This window comes from Saccopteryx leptura, chromosome X, assembly GCF_036850995.1.
Source record: "Saccopteryx leptura isolate mSacLep1 chromosome X, mSacLep1_pri_phased_curated, whole genome shotgun sequence".
Taxonomy (NCBI): domain Eukaryota; kingdom Metazoa; phylum Chordata; class Mammalia; order Chiroptera; family Emballonuridae; genus Saccopteryx; species Saccopteryx leptura.
This window is the reverse complement of record NC_089516.1, coordinates 12,217,221-12,235,011: the sequence shown is the minus strand read 5'-3', so window position 1 is coordinate 12,235,011 and position 17,791 is coordinate 12,217,221.

The following is a 17,791-nucleotide window of genomic DNA, read 5'->3' as shown; positions in this document are numbered from 1 at the left end:
CAGTATGTGCTTTTTGTTATCTGGCTTCTATTTGGCTCAATATTTATAAGATTCATCCACATTGCTGAATGTCCTCTGCTTCTAAGTTTGATTTGACCTTTAATAAAATTAAAGTCATTTCAGGTTTATCTTAATTGGGTTACTTATATGTAAATTAGGATATAATGACAACCATGTCTTAGGGTTTGAGGAAGAATTAAATTTATAAGTAGCTGAAAAAACTATAAGTAGCTGTATCCCTACCAGTTTTGTGATTTGATAATAGATAATAAATATGATTAGAGATACTACAGTAGCAAAATCAAAGCCTACTTTGCTTCTCTGAACAGAGAGCAAATGTTATCTTGGGAAAGCCTTTTTATTAGGTTACTGAGCTTGTGCTTTGCTGATCACATCGTCCCTTTTACTGAAATAAAAGGTTCTATGCATCATTTTCCCACCCAGAATGTCGTGGAGCCAAACAAAGACTATCAGCAACAATCAGCTCATGAGGAAGACATTATTTTTCATAGATCTCTATGCTCTGTGTGGTTTGGATCTACTGGAAGGGCAGGCTCCCCGAAGCCCCATTCATGCATCTGAGCCTGCCCCACCAAGACTTGGGAAAGCCAAACTTGATCTGAGTGATACCCTTGCTTTCTGTCCACTGGACCTCCTGTCCAGCTGGAGGTCAAAGGCTGCTCAGCTGCCAAAGAGAACTCCATCCTGGCCACACATCTGAGACGTCAAGGAGCTTAAGCAGCTCCAGAAGGAATCTGCGATTCATTATGTCTCACAAATTGCCTTTAGTGTGAGACCAGCTCTTTTCAGGCCCTGGATGAGGCACAGTGTGACTTTGGCAGGCTTACCTGACTAAGTCACACATCCACAGTGGGAGTGGAGAACACTAGTGGCATTTGGAAGAACCGCTCTTTGCAGGAGAGGAGGCACCAGCAGCCAGGACATTCGGCAGTAGAGTCACACCCTCCTGGACACAGTTAGCTCTATCTTTTAGTCATCTGCAGTATGGAAAGTTTGGCTGCCTATTGAAAGGGATGAAACTGATGATTTTCTTGTGCTCTCTGAGCTGGGATATGCTTCTTATATTTGTATTATACCACAGAGTAGCATCTTCCTTTAAGAAATCACAAGCCCTATTCTGTAGGCTGAGAGCTAGACGTGGGAATTGCAACAGGGAGGGCTGGCCTTATCGTAGGTGGGTTGCTACCTAAAAGCATGGAAGGAGTGCTAAGAGGTTCGACATTGCAGCCAGGCTGACTGGGTTCAACTGGCTCAACCAACTTCATGCTGTGTGACGTTAGGCAAGTAGCTGGTAACTCCTTTAAGCTTCAGTTTCCTCATTTGTAAAACGGATTATTTTACCAGTCATGCCATTGTTTTGCGGACAAACGAGATACTATATTAACTTAATATACATTTCAATACACGTTTAAAGTCATTTTAATACATGTTTAATGTAAATTTACTTTTGGGTACCATATGGTGGAAGGAAATTTGAATTCAATTATTATTATTTTTTTTGAATTCAATTATTGTATCTTCCCATGTCACAGCTGTGCAGATATAGATAATTTTTTTTTTGTTGGTATTTTTCTGAAGTTGGAAACGGGAGGCAGTCAGACAGACTCCCCCATGCGCCCGACCGGGATCCACCCAGCACGCCCACCAGGGGGCGATGCTCTGCCCATCTGGCACATTGCTCTGTTGCAACCAGAGCCATTCTAGCGCCTGAGGCAGAGACCATGGAGCCATCCTCAGCGCCTGGGGCCAACTTTGCTCCAGTGGAGCCTTGGCTGCAGGAGGGGAAGAGAGAGACAGAGAGAAAGGAGAGGGGGGGTGGAGAAGCAGATGGGCGCTTCTCCTGTGTGCCCTGGCCGGGAATCGAACCCGGGACTCCTGCACACCAGGCCGACGCTCTACCACTGAGCCAACCGGCCAGGGCCAGATATATATAATTTTTAAATTACAGTTTACATTCACTATTATTTTGTACTAGTTTCAGGTATACAGAATAGTCATAGTGTTAGAAAATCATGGACTTTACAGAGTGGTCCTTCCCATGTTTCCAGTACCCACTTGGCCCCATATGTAGTTATTGTAGTTCTTATGATATTAGTGACTATATTACCTGTGCCTTAATTTAGATCCCCGTGACTATTTTGTAACTACCAATTTTTTTAAAAATTTTTTAATTTTTTATTTATTCATTTTAGAGAGGAGAGGGAGAGAGAGAGAGAGAGAGAGAGAGAAAGAGAGAGGAGAGATAGAGAAAGAGAAAGAGAAGGGGGAGGAGCTGGAAGCATCAACTCCCATATGTGCCTTGACCAGGCAAGCCCAGGGTTTTGAACCAGCGACCTCAGCATTTCTAGGTCGACGCTTTATCCACTGCGCCACCACAAGTCAGGCGTAACTATCAATGTGTACTTCTTAATCTCTTCATCTTCACCACCCAGCCCCCCGTCCTCCTCCTCTCTGACAACTGTCAGTCTGTTCTCTGTATCTATGAGTGTGCAGTTGTTTATGGTCATTAACCATTTTCCCATTCTGGACAGGGTCCTGGCTCCCTTTGAGCCCAGCAATGCTGGTGCTTCCAAGATATGCTTGGGTCACAGGATTATGCCAAGGCTGGAGCCCCTTTTCTTGGGACCCAGTGTCCCTGAGTGTACCACACGACTGTGCCTCTGAAGTCTTGCCATATTCCTGAGGCATCAGTAAAGCAGTAAGGATCATGACCTGAAGCCACTTCCCTTCCCTCAGTGTTTCATTATAGAACATTCTGAGGTATTCTATGAAAACTATGGCTTCTCCCAGCAGAGCAAGTCCTTCTATGAAGTTCACTAGACGATGCTAACTAAATAAGAGGAAGGATGTCTTGCCTGTGCGGTGGTCAAGTGAAGCAATGAATAAATCTTTTAGGAATTACAATTCTCATTCGTTCCACACTGCCCAAGATGACTATGTTTTATATGATGTGTACATCAGAAGGCGCAACTTGATTTTCTCTGAAAGTAAGAATTTTTCTTGTGTTTTTAAGATTTTTATATTTAAACATATGTAAATGAAGAAATGACTAAGTGACTCACCTGAGGTCATGTGACTGATTCATGTCATTGTCTAGACTTGCACCCAGGTCTCCAGACTTCTGGTCCAGAGTTAACTTCTGTTTTCCTTACTGCCCAGTTCTGAGTTCTTGGCATCCTTGCTATTCAAAGCATAGGCCTCTCCTGGGAACTTGTTACAAATGCAGACTCTCAGGCTCCACTCCAGACCTGTTGAACCAGAACCATATGCCTGTTGAAGTTTGAGAAGCAGTGGTTTAAGGCTTAGCACTGTTTTTAGGTGAACTTCTGTATCTCAGTTCCAGTCGAAGAAGCTGGGGCCTTCAGTGCACAAGATGAGATGATGGAAGAGAGACCGACTAAATAGCTAGACAACACTCAGTGTATGAAAATAACCCCAAATATGACTTCAAGTTCAATGACAGTTGAGATAGTGCAGACACAGACAGATACAGAAGTCAACCTGTAAAGTTTTCTTAAGAGTAAAGTGGTTATTCTCACCTCAGGGCCTTTGCACTTGCCATTCCCTCTGCCAGAACACTCTCTAGATATTCTCACACATTGCTCTTGCACTTGATTCTGATATTAGTTCAAGCATCACCTGTGTAGAGAGGTTTTCCTTAACCATCCTTTTAAGACAGCCATACTCTTATGCTTTTACCCTGCTGTGTTTTTGTCATAACATTTGTCACCCTTTGGAATCACATGTCTATTTATTTGTTTACTCGTTGTCTCTCACCTGCACTGGAATTTGATTGGGATCTTTCCTGTCATATTCACACTATACTCCTAGCATCTAGCACAGGGAATGGCACAGAGTAGGTGCTCAGTCCATATTTATTGAAATAAGAAATCACTGACTCCACCTATATGTAAAACTGGTCTTGCATATAGATAGTTTTGCCCTCATGCCCCATCCCCAGCCCCACCAGAAACGACACATTTAGAACAGATTCTGAAGAGTACAAGGATTAGCAGATTTTGTGTCAACTTCAAGTGTAGTAGGGAATTCAGATCTTTGGGGATATAATTTTAGCAGCACAATTTTCTCAAAAACAAGAGGTACATTTTTTTTTTACAGAGAGAGAGAGAGTCAGAGAGAGAGATAGAGACAGACAGACAGGAACAGAGAGAGATGAGAAGCATCAATTATTAGTTTTTCGTTGCGACACCTTAGTTGTTCATTGATTGCTTTCTCATATGTGCCCTGACCGTGGGCCTTCAGCAGACCGAGTAACCCCTTGCTGGAGCCAGCAACCTTGGCTCCAAGCTGGTGAGCTTTGCTCAAACCAGATGAGCCCGCGCTCAAGCTGACGACCTCGGGGTCTCGAACCTGGGTCCTCAGCATCCCAGCCCAACGCTCCATCCACTGTGCCACCTCCTGGTCAGGCAAGAGGTACATTATTTGTGTGTGTGTGTGTATGTGTGTGTGTGTGTGTGTGTGTGTGTGTTTCAAACACAGAGATAATTATAAATATAGTATAGTTGTTAAAAATTAAACAGTAAAGATAGAAACAATTACAATATTCAAGACTTATCTTTGCAATTCAATTGTAAAAGCAAGTATTTGTTAGTTTGAATTCTTTTAAAATTGAAGGCATTGAAATATGTTAAACTTGGCTTCTTGCTTTATATTTAAGAGTTGTGAAGTTCAAATATGCTTATGAATAAATGGACACTAATGGCTTATGTAGGTGTTACCATCACAAAATAAGTACCTTTGTATACATAAGTGTAAACTGAAGAGTAATTCACATACCCTCCTTATTGTTCTTTTCTTTTGTGTTTCAATGATACAAACAGCAGTTCCCTAAATCCATTTTCTTTGTGACATTTACGTTTTTGCTATGTGAGAAGATTGTTGTATTTAAACTAGCTTGTGAATCATGCCTTGTAAAACTGTCTTAGTAGCCGACAAGAAACTACATTGTCATTGATATTTCTGAAGAGTGGACACGCTTTGGGAGACACTTTTCAATTTAGGTGAGTATATGAAATGGAATTCTCCTGTTCTCCAGGGTTTCACATTTTTGTAGTGCTACTAATACAAGATGGCAGCTTTTCCAGAACGCAGTGTGACTTTGTGTGCACGTCAGAAAGAAGCCAAAAAACGAATCCCAGAAGTGCACACAAAGTTTGTTCCCGCGCTAACGATGCCTGCAGAGAAACAGATGGGCCAGGAAAAGCAGTCAGTTCTGCTTTTGACTTCCACCCAGCCCCAACTCGGAGCGTTGGCCAGCCTGCTTCTTATTCAGAAAGGCTCACTCCCCAAAGCCTATTCTGGAAGCACCTTAGGAATATTCTTGACCTCCAATGTGAAATGAAACATTTGCTTTATATAAGATTGTTACATGGAGTTTAAGTGGCCGTGAACACTAAAATGAGGAGAAAACAGACTGGCAAGTGATTTCCCTGTGGACTCATGTAGAAATCAGAACAACAGGTTAGTGGACGAGGTAGGGAATGGAATGGTGATTGTAGAAGTTGGGCCTATTTTTGGGTGGTTCAGCAACAGACCCTTTCAGAGGGCATTAGGGAGCTTTAAAAAAGTCCATCAGGCTTTAAGGATGGTGGTCTCAGTCCAAGAGGACACGGCCAGATTACCAGGGCAGAATCTTCGAAGGAGATCTTTCCCCACTCGAGGGCTCCTGATGTTCCTTGGGGTTGACATGTGGGCAGGCTACCTTCCCTTTGCTCCTTGATCTGATCCGTTCTCTATCTTCCTCCACTGTGCTCTATGCCCCATGTGGACTGCATCACTAAAGGGAGCGCACCCTCTTGCCTTCCCTCTTCTGGTTGGCTTCACCCAATGGGAGATAGTGGCAGGAAGTTGGAAGGCAAGGAAAAGTGAGGTTGGGGGATTTATTCTCCAAGTCTCTTCCCTGCCAGGTTAACCTGATTTACCAAACAGGTCCCACAAGATCGCTGCTCCCACCACTGCTCCCTGGGTTCTGGCTACCACTCTCTACTTTGCCCTTCCAAACTTAGGAGTGGGACCAGCTCCCTGCAGTTATTTGTCCTTAGATACTGCACTCTCCTTCGAGAGTTCCCTAAATACAGATAGTCTCTCTGGTAAGGTCTCCTCAGTTTCTCCTAATTGATTATGCCTTTTGTTTCTAGCCGAGACCCAGCTGGTGGGTGCTGGGCGGAGCAGGAGGGAGTGAAAGGGCTGGCCGGCTGGCTTGGGCAGGGGAGAAAGCTCTCTAAGTGATTTTAATTCCCATTCACTTCCCTCCCTTTTCTCCCAACCCCCTTCAGGACAGCAATGCAGCACAATCAGATAGCGGGGGGTGGGGGTGCAGAAGGAAAGGAGGGAATGGGGCAGAGGAGTGCTTATCAGGGCAGAGAATGCCTCGGGTGCCACCATTTCCCTGTCACTTCAGGGTCTGTGGAAATCCTCATTAGTCTGGAAGCAAGTGCTGGACAGCAAAGACCAAACTTGCCAATTTGTAAAATCAACTTGGATGTGACCACTCATTAGACTACTGCATATTTTGCTTTAAAAGAAAAAACAGTACACAGGAAACATTACTCTCCTTTTCCCCTCACTGACTATTTTAACTAACAAGCCTGTGGATTAGTCACTTTGCTAATGAGTAGTTTTACCCTGGCCCTCAGTGAACTAGGCCAGAGAGGGGTCCTGAAAACTCTTGGAAACCCTCATGAAAAGTCCTGTTCTTTTGACCCATTAGCAGAAAGATGAGATTTGCCAGAGATCAATGTTTATATATCATAGCTACATTTGGAAATTAATTTTTATCTAAAAATTGCAATTGAAAAAAGTAGGAATTTTATAATTGAATCAAAATAGAACATTCCAAGACCTAATGTGTTATTATTTTTCATTGGTCTGTAAGATATTCAGAGCCCAGAAAAGCAAACAAGGAAAATGTTTCACCAGGTCCTCTCCATCAGTGGTTCTCAACCAGGGGCAATGGTGAACCCCGGGGGACACTTGGCAATGTCCTGAGACAGTTTTGGTTGTAGCTACTGGAGTGAAGATTCTACTGGCCTCTACTGCGGAGAGACCTAGGATGCTGCTAACCATTCCACAGTGCACGGGCTCACCCTCACAACAAAGAATGATCCAGCTCCAAGTGTCAGTAGTGCTGGGGTTGAGAAACCTTTCTCTGCATTAAAATCACAGCTCCACCAGCAAGGAAATTAGTATTAAATAATCTTCATAACTTTGCAATTTAAAAATCACACTCCAATGAAGCTCGATACTACTCGTTTAGTGGTAACACTATAAATTGCTCATTAAATATAATTGCCTGAGAGTGTGTAGTGTTTTGACAATTGCAAGTTTATTGCCTTTTTTGTGTGTAATTGATGTTTTTCAAAATAGAAACCAGGCTAGTTGGTCTAATGGAATAAAATCATTTTAAAGCACATGGAGTCTTTTATTTCTTTTTTTTCTTTTTGTAAATTGCCTCTTTAATCAAAAGCATTTTCCCTTCAGGTTGTGGTTCTAACTAAAGAGATGCTCAGCTCAAAAAGAAGTGGCTTGAGGTTCAGAGTGCAGACCAAGGTGAAGGTAGTGGAATTAGCATCCTACCCATTAGCAACTGCAAAGAGATGAGACTAGTGCCATTTGGGAAGGATTTTACCAGACACAAAGGTATTAAATGATCTGTCTTCTTTTCACCCAAAATAGTCTGGCTTATACATAAGGTCCTTAAGGTGTCTTTGAGTAGGGAGGAAAAAAATCTGTTTTGGGAATTGACTACTTCCCCCCACAAACTATTGAGATTTGCTAGTGAAAGAAGAGGCCAAGAGTGTCTTACTTACAACGTTTGTCACTAAGGGACATTGCGTGCTTGTAAAAACAAAAAACAAAAAACAAAAAAAAAAACCCTTTTGTTAACCTTACTCTACTGGAGAAGCAGGTTCAGGAGAAATCAAAGTGCTATTAAAACAACTAAAAGCCTTTTATGGCAAAGAAAAATCAGCCTGGTATTAAAATTAACAAAGAGGCTGGAAAAGCATAGATGAGAATGCTGGAAGGATAAAGATAGAGAAACTATTTTAAGGTCAGTTTCCAAGAAGATGAAGAAAACAAATGTAGGCAGGTAGAAGCAAATGCCAACCTCTTCAAATTAATTATCCAAAGGATTACATTTCTTGGAAAAACTGACCCTATGCAAATTTGTAGCTCCAAATACCATTCTTCTGAGTCTATTAGAAAAAATCGGTTCAAGGGCCTCACCAATTTAGGACTTCGAAGAGTGCTTGAGAGTTTGTTGAAATTTCTGCTCTTCTCCCAAGAAATGTTCCTAGAAGCAGAAATTGGTCCACTCAGGCTGACAACGCTAAAATGATGAAGAACTCAGAGAAGCCCAGGATACAGGAATTCAACAAGATTGTCCAAATAATGGGTAAACAGTGGGTGAAACTCACTGCCGAAGTTGTGCAACTTGGCTTTGTGGCCCATCCAAGCCCAGCTCCCTGCCAGGGGAGGGTATGGGGGAGTGTTGTGACTGTCAAGGCTGACCCTGCCTCCTATGTGGGCTGCTGGAAGTGGGGTCTTCTATTGATACTTGAAGAACATTCTCATTTATGGGCCAATGAAATCCCACAGAACATGGTGGTGAGTTGGGGTCAATATACTCCAGCAAAGCCAATAATAATACTGGACAACAAATAAGTAAAAATGCTAACAATCTAACAATCTTTTTAATGTCATCTCTTTTTGAAGATAAACCAATCAATGGCTTATCCTAATCAATGAGATGGTAACAGTAGGGATCAAAATAGCAGAAAGTTTTAAAATGGTATTTGAAAGCAACAGAGTAGATCAAGAAGAAACAAGAATTTAATATGGTAGAAACAATTCCAACAAGGATTAGCAAGAAAGTAAAGATGTTCATACCCCAATGGGAATAAAGTTGATGGCAAAAATACCTAACACTTATTTGTTCCTTCTTCTGTGCCAGAAATTGGTTGGTGCTTTTATTGATTTTATCTTTAATGTTAACGTTGAATCTTCCTCATGGACTATGCAGTAGATACCATTACCCCATTTTGCAGATGAGAAGCTGAGATGCAGAGACTTTGAGTAAATTCCCAAGTCCCCATAACCACAGAGCAGCAGAGCTGGTATCTGAATTCACAGCTCTCTGACCACGCTATTGAACACTATATTCTACTAGCACAAACTCTCTGGCTGTGAGGTGGAGTGAGGATGCCCCAGGGGAACAGCAGCAGTTTCATCACTGGGGTTTTTAGACTGAACAAAATATTAGTATGTGTGTCATAGGAAGTAATCTCTAAAGGCTCAGGGGTGGGTTAAAATAATATCTGCAACTTCCATTTCTGAATGTTAAGGACTCTTCATCTGTAGCACTAGCAATATTAGTGTATGTAGCCCATTGCAATTTTCATAGAACCCTCCCACGCACTTTTTCATCCAAGCCTCATTGAGATCTTGTGAAGTAGGCTGGCCACATATTACCATGCCTCTTCTCAAAGACATGATGGGCAGTCCCATCAGAAATGAAGTGTTGCCAGGTTACTTATCATCAAAAATATGTGGGAGGAGGGGGAAATGTGATTCCAAAAAAGTTGCTTATTTCAACTCTGAGCAGTTCATAGGAGTTTATAATTTATTTCCATAACAGTGTGATTGCTTCCTTTTCAACAAGGCTTTGACTCACTTGGAGGAATGTATTCCATTACAAGTCCGCTGGCTTCAGGCTTTATGTAGAACCAGTTGGTTGCCATGGCAATTGGGATTAACAAAATACAAACCCTGAACTTTTTTAATACTTCTAACAGCCCACTTCAGAATTGTGGAAGCTGATGGTGTTTTTGAGGAAGTACACATTTACAGCTTCATTTATTCCAGGGGTTCCTCTTTCTATTTTGAAAATAATCTCAAGACATCTGCTTTGGGTTCAAGGGAGACTTGAACATAAGGCTTTGTGTCTCTGTAGGTAATGATTGTTTAAAGATCAATGTTTTCTGCCATGTTACTCTATTCTTTAAAAATGTGCATTTCTCATATGAAATAAATTTTAGCTCAGTTGAGGCAAAAAAGAAAAAAAGTAATATACTTTACTAATGACTTGACATAGCACAGCCATGCAGCAGTTGTTACTTAAGCACCTAACATCAGGAAATGTTTATTCGCTATACCAAAAGGCTATAAGACATATGTGAATTTTGAAAAACAAGATAATTTCTAAGATACTGTAAGATCTCACTAGGTATGGTTAAATGGGAAATTGGAGGACAAAAGCAGGGAAATTTAATTTGAAATAGTTTTTCTAAATTGTGGTGAACCTCTGTTTTTCTCTGCTCAGTTAGCATCCCCAAACCTACTGATAACAACCTGACTCTCCTTGGATGGCTGCCCTCTACTGAGCCCTCAGTCATGTAATTCAGGTGCAGTTGACCCCTCCTCAGGTCAAGGGATTAGTCATGTGATAAAATCCTGATCAATCGGAGTTCTATACCCCATTGAATATGAAGATTTTTTTTTTTACAGTGACAGAGTTAGAGAGAGGGATAGATAGGGACAGATAGACAGAAACGGAGAGAGAGATGAGAAGCATCAATCATCAGTTTTTTGTTGCGACGCCTTAGTTGTTCATTGATTGCTTTCTCATATATGCCTTGACTGCGGGCCTTCAGCAGACTGAGTAACACCTTGCTCAAGCCAGCGACCTTGGGTCCAAGCTGGTGAGCTTTTTGCTCAAGCCAGATGAGCCCACGCTCAAGCTGGTGACCTCAGGGTCCCGAACCTGGGTCTTCTGCATCCCAGTCCGACGCTCTATCCACTGCACCACCACCTGGTCAGGCATGAAGATTTTGTTTCAAGGAAAGCTATGTGACCAAAAGCCAGGCCAATCTTAGCCAATCTGGTTTGCCCAGTTAAGGCACATATGACAAAGAAGTAATGAACAGCTAGAATGAAGCAAATACTTCTTGTACCCCCATCCCCCTCTCTCTGTAAAATCAAGAAATAAAATCTTTAATAAAAAAGATTCAATTCCATGATTTTTGTTGGAACTCTTGATATGGAGGGATGCTCAGCTGAGGTTACTGAACAATTGTCTGAAAGCCTAGAGCTATTTTTGCTGCCATGAGGAGAAAGTCACCTGAGAATGGAGTCTACTTGGAGTGAAAACAGGAGAAACGGAAAGGTTAAGACTAATTTCTGGTGACATTATTTGAGCCCTAGATCAAGCCTTGTCTGAAGTCTATCTCTGGATTTTTCAGTTTTTTGACCACTAAATTCCCTTTCTCTTTAACTTTAGTTTAATTGGACTTGATCTTTGTCTTCAAAAACTCTTGATTAGATGATGTCAGAGAAATGGCGCCGTAAGGAGCGATACCGATAAATCTCCCCCAAAATTCAACAAGATCTTCAACCAGAGACAGAAAAATCTATCCTTGGAGCCTCCAGAAGTTCTACACTAAACACGAAGGTATGATTGAGCGAAAAATTGACTAAATATATAATCAAGCCCGAAGGAAATAAGGAGGAAGAAACATTCCGCCTTCCTCACTAACCTAAATAAGGGCTGCTTTCACTGGGAACTGAGAGTATAGGAACTAAGGCGGGCATAGGGTGTGAATAGAACCAGACTGTGGCACAAATGTCCGAACCAGGCTGTGGCACGGACATCCAAGCCGAGGAAAAACTGTGCTTGTGGCAACCCAGTCAACACGAGCTAACGCTCGCGCCAAACCCAGACAAAGAAAGGCACTTGGGACAGCCATCCGCCCCAATCTCCTGGTCAGCGTGCGCAGATAGTGGGCAAGAAATTCCTCCTAGAGCCCCAGAAGTGGGCGCCCGTGTTACCGGACAGAGGGGCAGAGTCAGAGGCCTTTCTGTGGGCCAAAACCAGGAACTCGGGTCGCCCATGTGCCCCGAAAAGCAGCGCGCGGGGAGGAAGCAGGAGTGAAATTCCCTATGCTCGAACTTTTCCGTACGGGTGGGGCGCCTCACCCGGAGCGAGGGGCAGCTGGCCTGATCTCCTGGTCGGCGAGCATGGAGAGTGGGCGAGAGATTCCCCCGGGAGTGGGCGCTCGTGTTCCCAGACAGAGGGGCAGAGTCAGAGGTCTTTGTGTGGGCTGAAGCCCCTCCTGATTATACTAGCGGTTCTGACTGATTAAGCCTTACCCAGAGCCCTGAGTTGAGTGGGAAGAGTGGGGATTTGCCAGCTCTTTGAACCTCTTACTCTCCAGGTAGAGGCAGCAGCCACCCCATAGCTGGATCATTAGGCTACTAATTCAGGAAGGAAAGACTAGGAGAGAGGCTCCGGGAATATGGACTCTCTCATTGGCGGAGCCTGCAAATGCTAATGAGCCTCGACTGCCAATGAGACTGAAGCCTAATATATGACATCGCCATAGAGACTTATCAACTGCAAACCTCTACCTAAACATGCCACAGGGGCAGAGCCTGGGGTACAGAGTCACTGACCAGAAAGAGGGAGAGAAAAGAAAAAGCAAGAAGATAACCTCTCAAAATCAAGAATAATCCACAGACTTTATAACCTATCCCATTTTATATTTGTTCGTTTGTTTCTCTTATCTTCTTGTCTTCATTATTTTCTTCCTCTTCCAATTTGGTCATTTAATTCTCTGCTGGTCTTACTCTCTCCTCTCCTTGAACTACACTACCCTTAAGTGTTACATCTCCCATTATCTTTTCTTTCTTCTTCCTTTCTCTCTATGAGGGTTGCACTCCAAAACTCTTAAATCTCTCTCTCTCTCCTATTCTTTTTTCTTCTTTTTGTGTTTTCCTCTTTCTTTTTTTTCTCCCTCTATATTAGTTTATTCTTTTCTCCTTTACTTTTCCTCTCATTCAATCCTCAATCACGAACAAATTACTTTATCTGGAACTCAAATTTTTCTTTGTAGTGCTTTGGGGTTTTTTTACTCCACTTTTTAAACTCACTAGCAGTGCTCCGAACCCTGGCTCTCTATTTTATCTAGTTCTTGCTCCACTAAATACAATAGTAACTTTTTAATTTTTCCCCCTTTTTCCTCTTTCCCTCTTATTCCTCTCATCATATCTCTTAGTCAACCATCACCTAAAAGCAAACCATTTTATTCTTGACCCAAATTTTTTCCTTTTTTGCATTTTGTGGGTCCATACCGCCTTTTTTGCCCCTTTATCACTTCTCCCCAACTCAGGCCCTCCATTATAGGTAGTTTTTGTTCTATTTAGCACAATATAATTCACAGTTCACCACAAGATTTTCTCAAGAAGGAGGGGAGAGGAGAGGAAAGGAAAAAAAGGGGGGAGAATAATTTTTTTATTTTATTTATCCTTTTTTTATTTTTCAAACTTTTTATTCTTTATTAACTCTCATCAATACTATCAACAAAACCACCTTCAGATGCCACTAAGGAAAAAGAAATCGAATATCATGGATACAAAAGACAGAGAGGTAGCACAGATAGATGAGGAAAAATCTATGGAGAAAAAATTTAATATATTGGAAACCTTGGAGCTAAATGACAGAGAATTTAAAATAGAAATCCTAAAAATACTCAGAGATATACAAGAAAACACAGGAAAGCAATTTAGGGAGCTCAGAAAACAACTCAATGAACACAAAGAATATATTGCCAAGGAAATTTAAACTATAAAAACAAATCAAACAGAGATGAAAAACTCAATTCATGAGCTGAAAAACGAGGTAACAAGCTTAGCTAATAGAACAGGCCAGATAGAAGGTAGGATTAGTGAAATAGAAGACAGGCAACTTGAGGCACAATAGAGAGAAGAAGAAAGAGACTAAAAAAAAAATGAGAAAGAAAATTGAATGGAGAACATATGCAAACAAATAATAGATGAGAACTTCCCAAGCCTGTGGAAAGAACTAAAGCCTCAAATTCAAGAAGCAAACAAAACTCTGAGTTTTCTTAACCCCAACAAACCTACTTCAAGGCACATCATAATGAAATTGGCACAAACCAATGACAAAGAAAAAATTCTCAAGGCAGCCAGGGAAAAGAAGAATACAACATATAAAGGAAGGCCCATTAGATTATCATCAGACTTCTCAACAGAACCTCTACAAGCTAGAAGAGAGTGGACCCCAATATTTAAAGTCCTGAAAGAGAGGAACTTTCAGCCACGAATACTATACCCATCAAAGCTATCCTTCAAATACGAAGAAGAAATAAAAACATTCACAGAAACAGAAAAGATGAGGGAATTTTTCATCAGAAAACCCCCACTCCAGGAATTACTAAAGGGGGTTTTCCAACCAGATACAAAGAACAAAACAAAACAAAACCACAAGTAAAAGCTCCACCAAGAACACAATAAAACCAAATTTAAACTTTGACAACAATAAAAAAAGGGGGGGGAGAGGACAAAGATTAACAGTAGCGAAGGATGATGGAGTGCAAAAGTACTCACAAGATAGTGCACTGCAATAAACAGGGTAGTAACCCTTTTCATTACTTAATGGTAACCACCATTGAGAAAACCACCAAAGAAGCACATGATTTAAAAAAGGTAGCAACAGAGGAAAGATGTATGGAATACAACCAAACAAAAACAAAAGATAGAAAAACAAAAGAAAAGAATCAAACAAGACACAAAACTAACAGAAAGCAAAGTATAAAATGGCAATAGGGAATTCACAAGTGTCAATAATTATACTAAATGTAAATGGATTAAACTCACCAATAAAAAGGCACAGAGTAGCAGAATGGATTAAAAAGGAAAATCCAACTGTATGCTGCCTATAAGAAACTCATCTAAGCAACAAGGATAAAAACAAATTCAAAGTGAAAGGCTGGAAAACAATACTCCAAGCAAATAACATCCAAAAAAAAGCAGGCGTAGCAATACTCATATCTGATAATGCTGACTACAAGACAGCAAAAGTACTCAGAGACAAAAATGGTCATTTCATAATGATTAAGGGGACGGTGAATCAAGAAGACATAAAAATTCTTAATATATATGCACCAAACCAAGGAGCACCAAAATATATAAGAAAGCTCCTTATTGACCTTAAAACAAAAACTGACAAAAATACAATCATACTTGGAGACCTCAATACACCACTGATGGCTCTAGATCGGTCATCCAAACAGAGAATCAATAAAGATATATTGGCCTTAAACAAAACATTAGAGCACCTGAATATGATAGACATCTACAGGACATTTCATCCCAAAGTGACAGAGTATATATTTTTCTCCAGTGTACATGGATCATTCTCAAGAATTGACCATATGTTGGGCCACAAAAACAACATCAGCAAATTCAGAAAAATCGAAGTTGTACCAAGCATATTTTCTGATTACAAAGCCTTGAAACTAGAATTCAACTGCAAAAAAGAGGAAAACCCCCCCACAAAAATGTGGAAACTAAACAACATACTTTAAAAAAATGAATGGGTCAAAGAAGAAATAAGCACAGAGATGAAAAGATATATACAGACAAATGAAAATGACAATACAACATATCAGAATCTATGGGATGCAGCAAAAGCAGTGAGTGATAAGAGGGATGTTCATATCACTTCAGGCCTATATGAACAAACAAGAGAGAGCCCAAGTTAACCACTTAACTTCACACCTTAAGGAACTGGAAAAGGAAGAACAAAGACAACCCAAAACCAGCCAAAGGAAGGAGATAATAAAAATCAAAGCAGAAATAAATGAAATAGAGAACAGAAAAACTATAGAAAAAATTAATAGAACAAGGAGCTGGTTCTCTGAAAAAATCAACAAAATTGACAAACCCTTGGCAAGACTTACCAAGGAATTTATAAAGAACTTGTAAAACTTAATACCAGGAAGACAAACAATCCAATCCAAAAATGGGCAAAAGAAATGAATAGACACTTCTCCAAAGAGGACACACAGATGGCCAATAGGCATATGAAAAAAATGTTCAACATCACTAATGATTAGAGAAATGCAAATTAAAACCACAATGAGATATCACCTCACACCAGTCAGAATGGCGCTCATCAATAAAACAACACAGAATAAGTGCTGGCGAGGATGTGGAGAAAAGGGAACCCTCCTGCATTGCTGGTGGGAATGCAGACTGGTGCAGCCACTGTGGAAAACAGTATGGAGATTCCTCAAGAAATTAAAAACTGAACTGCCTTTTGACCCAGCTATAACACTATTAGGAATATACCCCAAGAACACCATAGCACTGTTTGAAAAGAAGAAATGCACCCCCATGTTTATGGCAGCATTATTCACATTAGTAAAGATCTGGAAACAGCCCAAGTGTCCATTAGAGGACGAGTGGATTAAAAAGCTTTCGTATATATATACTATGGAATACTACTCAGCCATAAGAAACGATGACATAGGATCTTTTACAACAACATGGATTGGCCTTGATAACATTATACTGAGCGAAAGAAGTAAATCAGAAAAAACTAAGAACTATATGATTCCATACATAGGTGTGACATAAAGATGAGACTCAGAGACATGGACAACAGTGTTGGGGTTACAGGGTGGGGGGAGGAGAGGGAGAGGGTTGGGAGAGGGGAGGGGCACAAAGATCATGGCTTTTCAGCATTTGCCATATTCCCCCTTTAATGTATAGACAGACAGCAAATATTTACTTATGGTGTTTCCACTATAAAGACTGCTGTCTTAGGGACAAATGCTGATGAACTATTTCAGCAGTTCCTCCTTTTTCAAAGACTTATATGTCAACATAGAGCTCCATATTTCATAGGACATATTCAAGCTCACTCCATGCTCCCTGGAGCTTTAGCACAAGGGAATGCCCTTTTTTTTTTCTTTTCTTTCTTTTTTTTTTTTTGTTGTTGTTGTAGTATTTTTTCTTTTATTTTTTTTGTGTGTTTTTCTGAAGATGGAAATGGGGAGGCAGTCGGACGGACTCCTGCATGTGCCTGACCGGGATCCACCTGGCATGCCTACCAGGGGGGAATGCTCTGCCCATCTGGGGTGTTGCTCTGTTGCAACCAGAGCCATTCTGGTGACTGAGGCAGAGGCCATGGGGCCATCCTTAGTGCCCGGGGTGGCTTTGCTCTGGTGGAGCCTTGGCTGCGGGAGGGGAGGGGAGAGATGGGGAGGAGGGAGAGGGGGAGGGGTGGAGAAGTAGACGGGCGCTTCTTCTGTGTGCTCTGGCCGGGAATTGAACCTGGGACTCCTGCACACCAGGCCAATGTTCTACCACTGAGCCAACCGGCCAGGGCCTAGGAATGCCCTTGTTGATCAAGCTACCCAAAAGAAAATTATATGGAGCAACCATGACAGACCGAGCAAGTCAGTCTCATACTATTCATCACCAGAACACTGCAGCCCAGTGTAAACAGTTTCAACTTTCTCGGGAAGCAGCACGGCAGATTGGGAAATCCTGTCCAAGGGGTCCTATACTGCCCCTTCATTTGGAGTTAACCCTCAAGGACCCCTACCAGGACAACTTTGGCAGAGGGATGTTACTCATATACCTTCATTTGGCAACAGTCGTATGTCCACATTACAGTGGATACATATTCCGGATCTATAGTAACCTCTGTCAGAACAGGAGAGGCTGCTAAGCATGTTATAGCTCATTGTCTGTATGCATTGTTCTATTATTGGATTTCCTAAACTGGCTAAACTGAAAATGCTCCTGCATATAGAGCAAAAGCATTTACTGTATTTTGTCATGCTTATAATCTTTAAAGTTAAGGTATTATTAAAATGTACTCAGCAAACATTTTATGGGAAATTAAAAAAAAAATTAAAAGGGGGTAGTCATATCCTGGAAC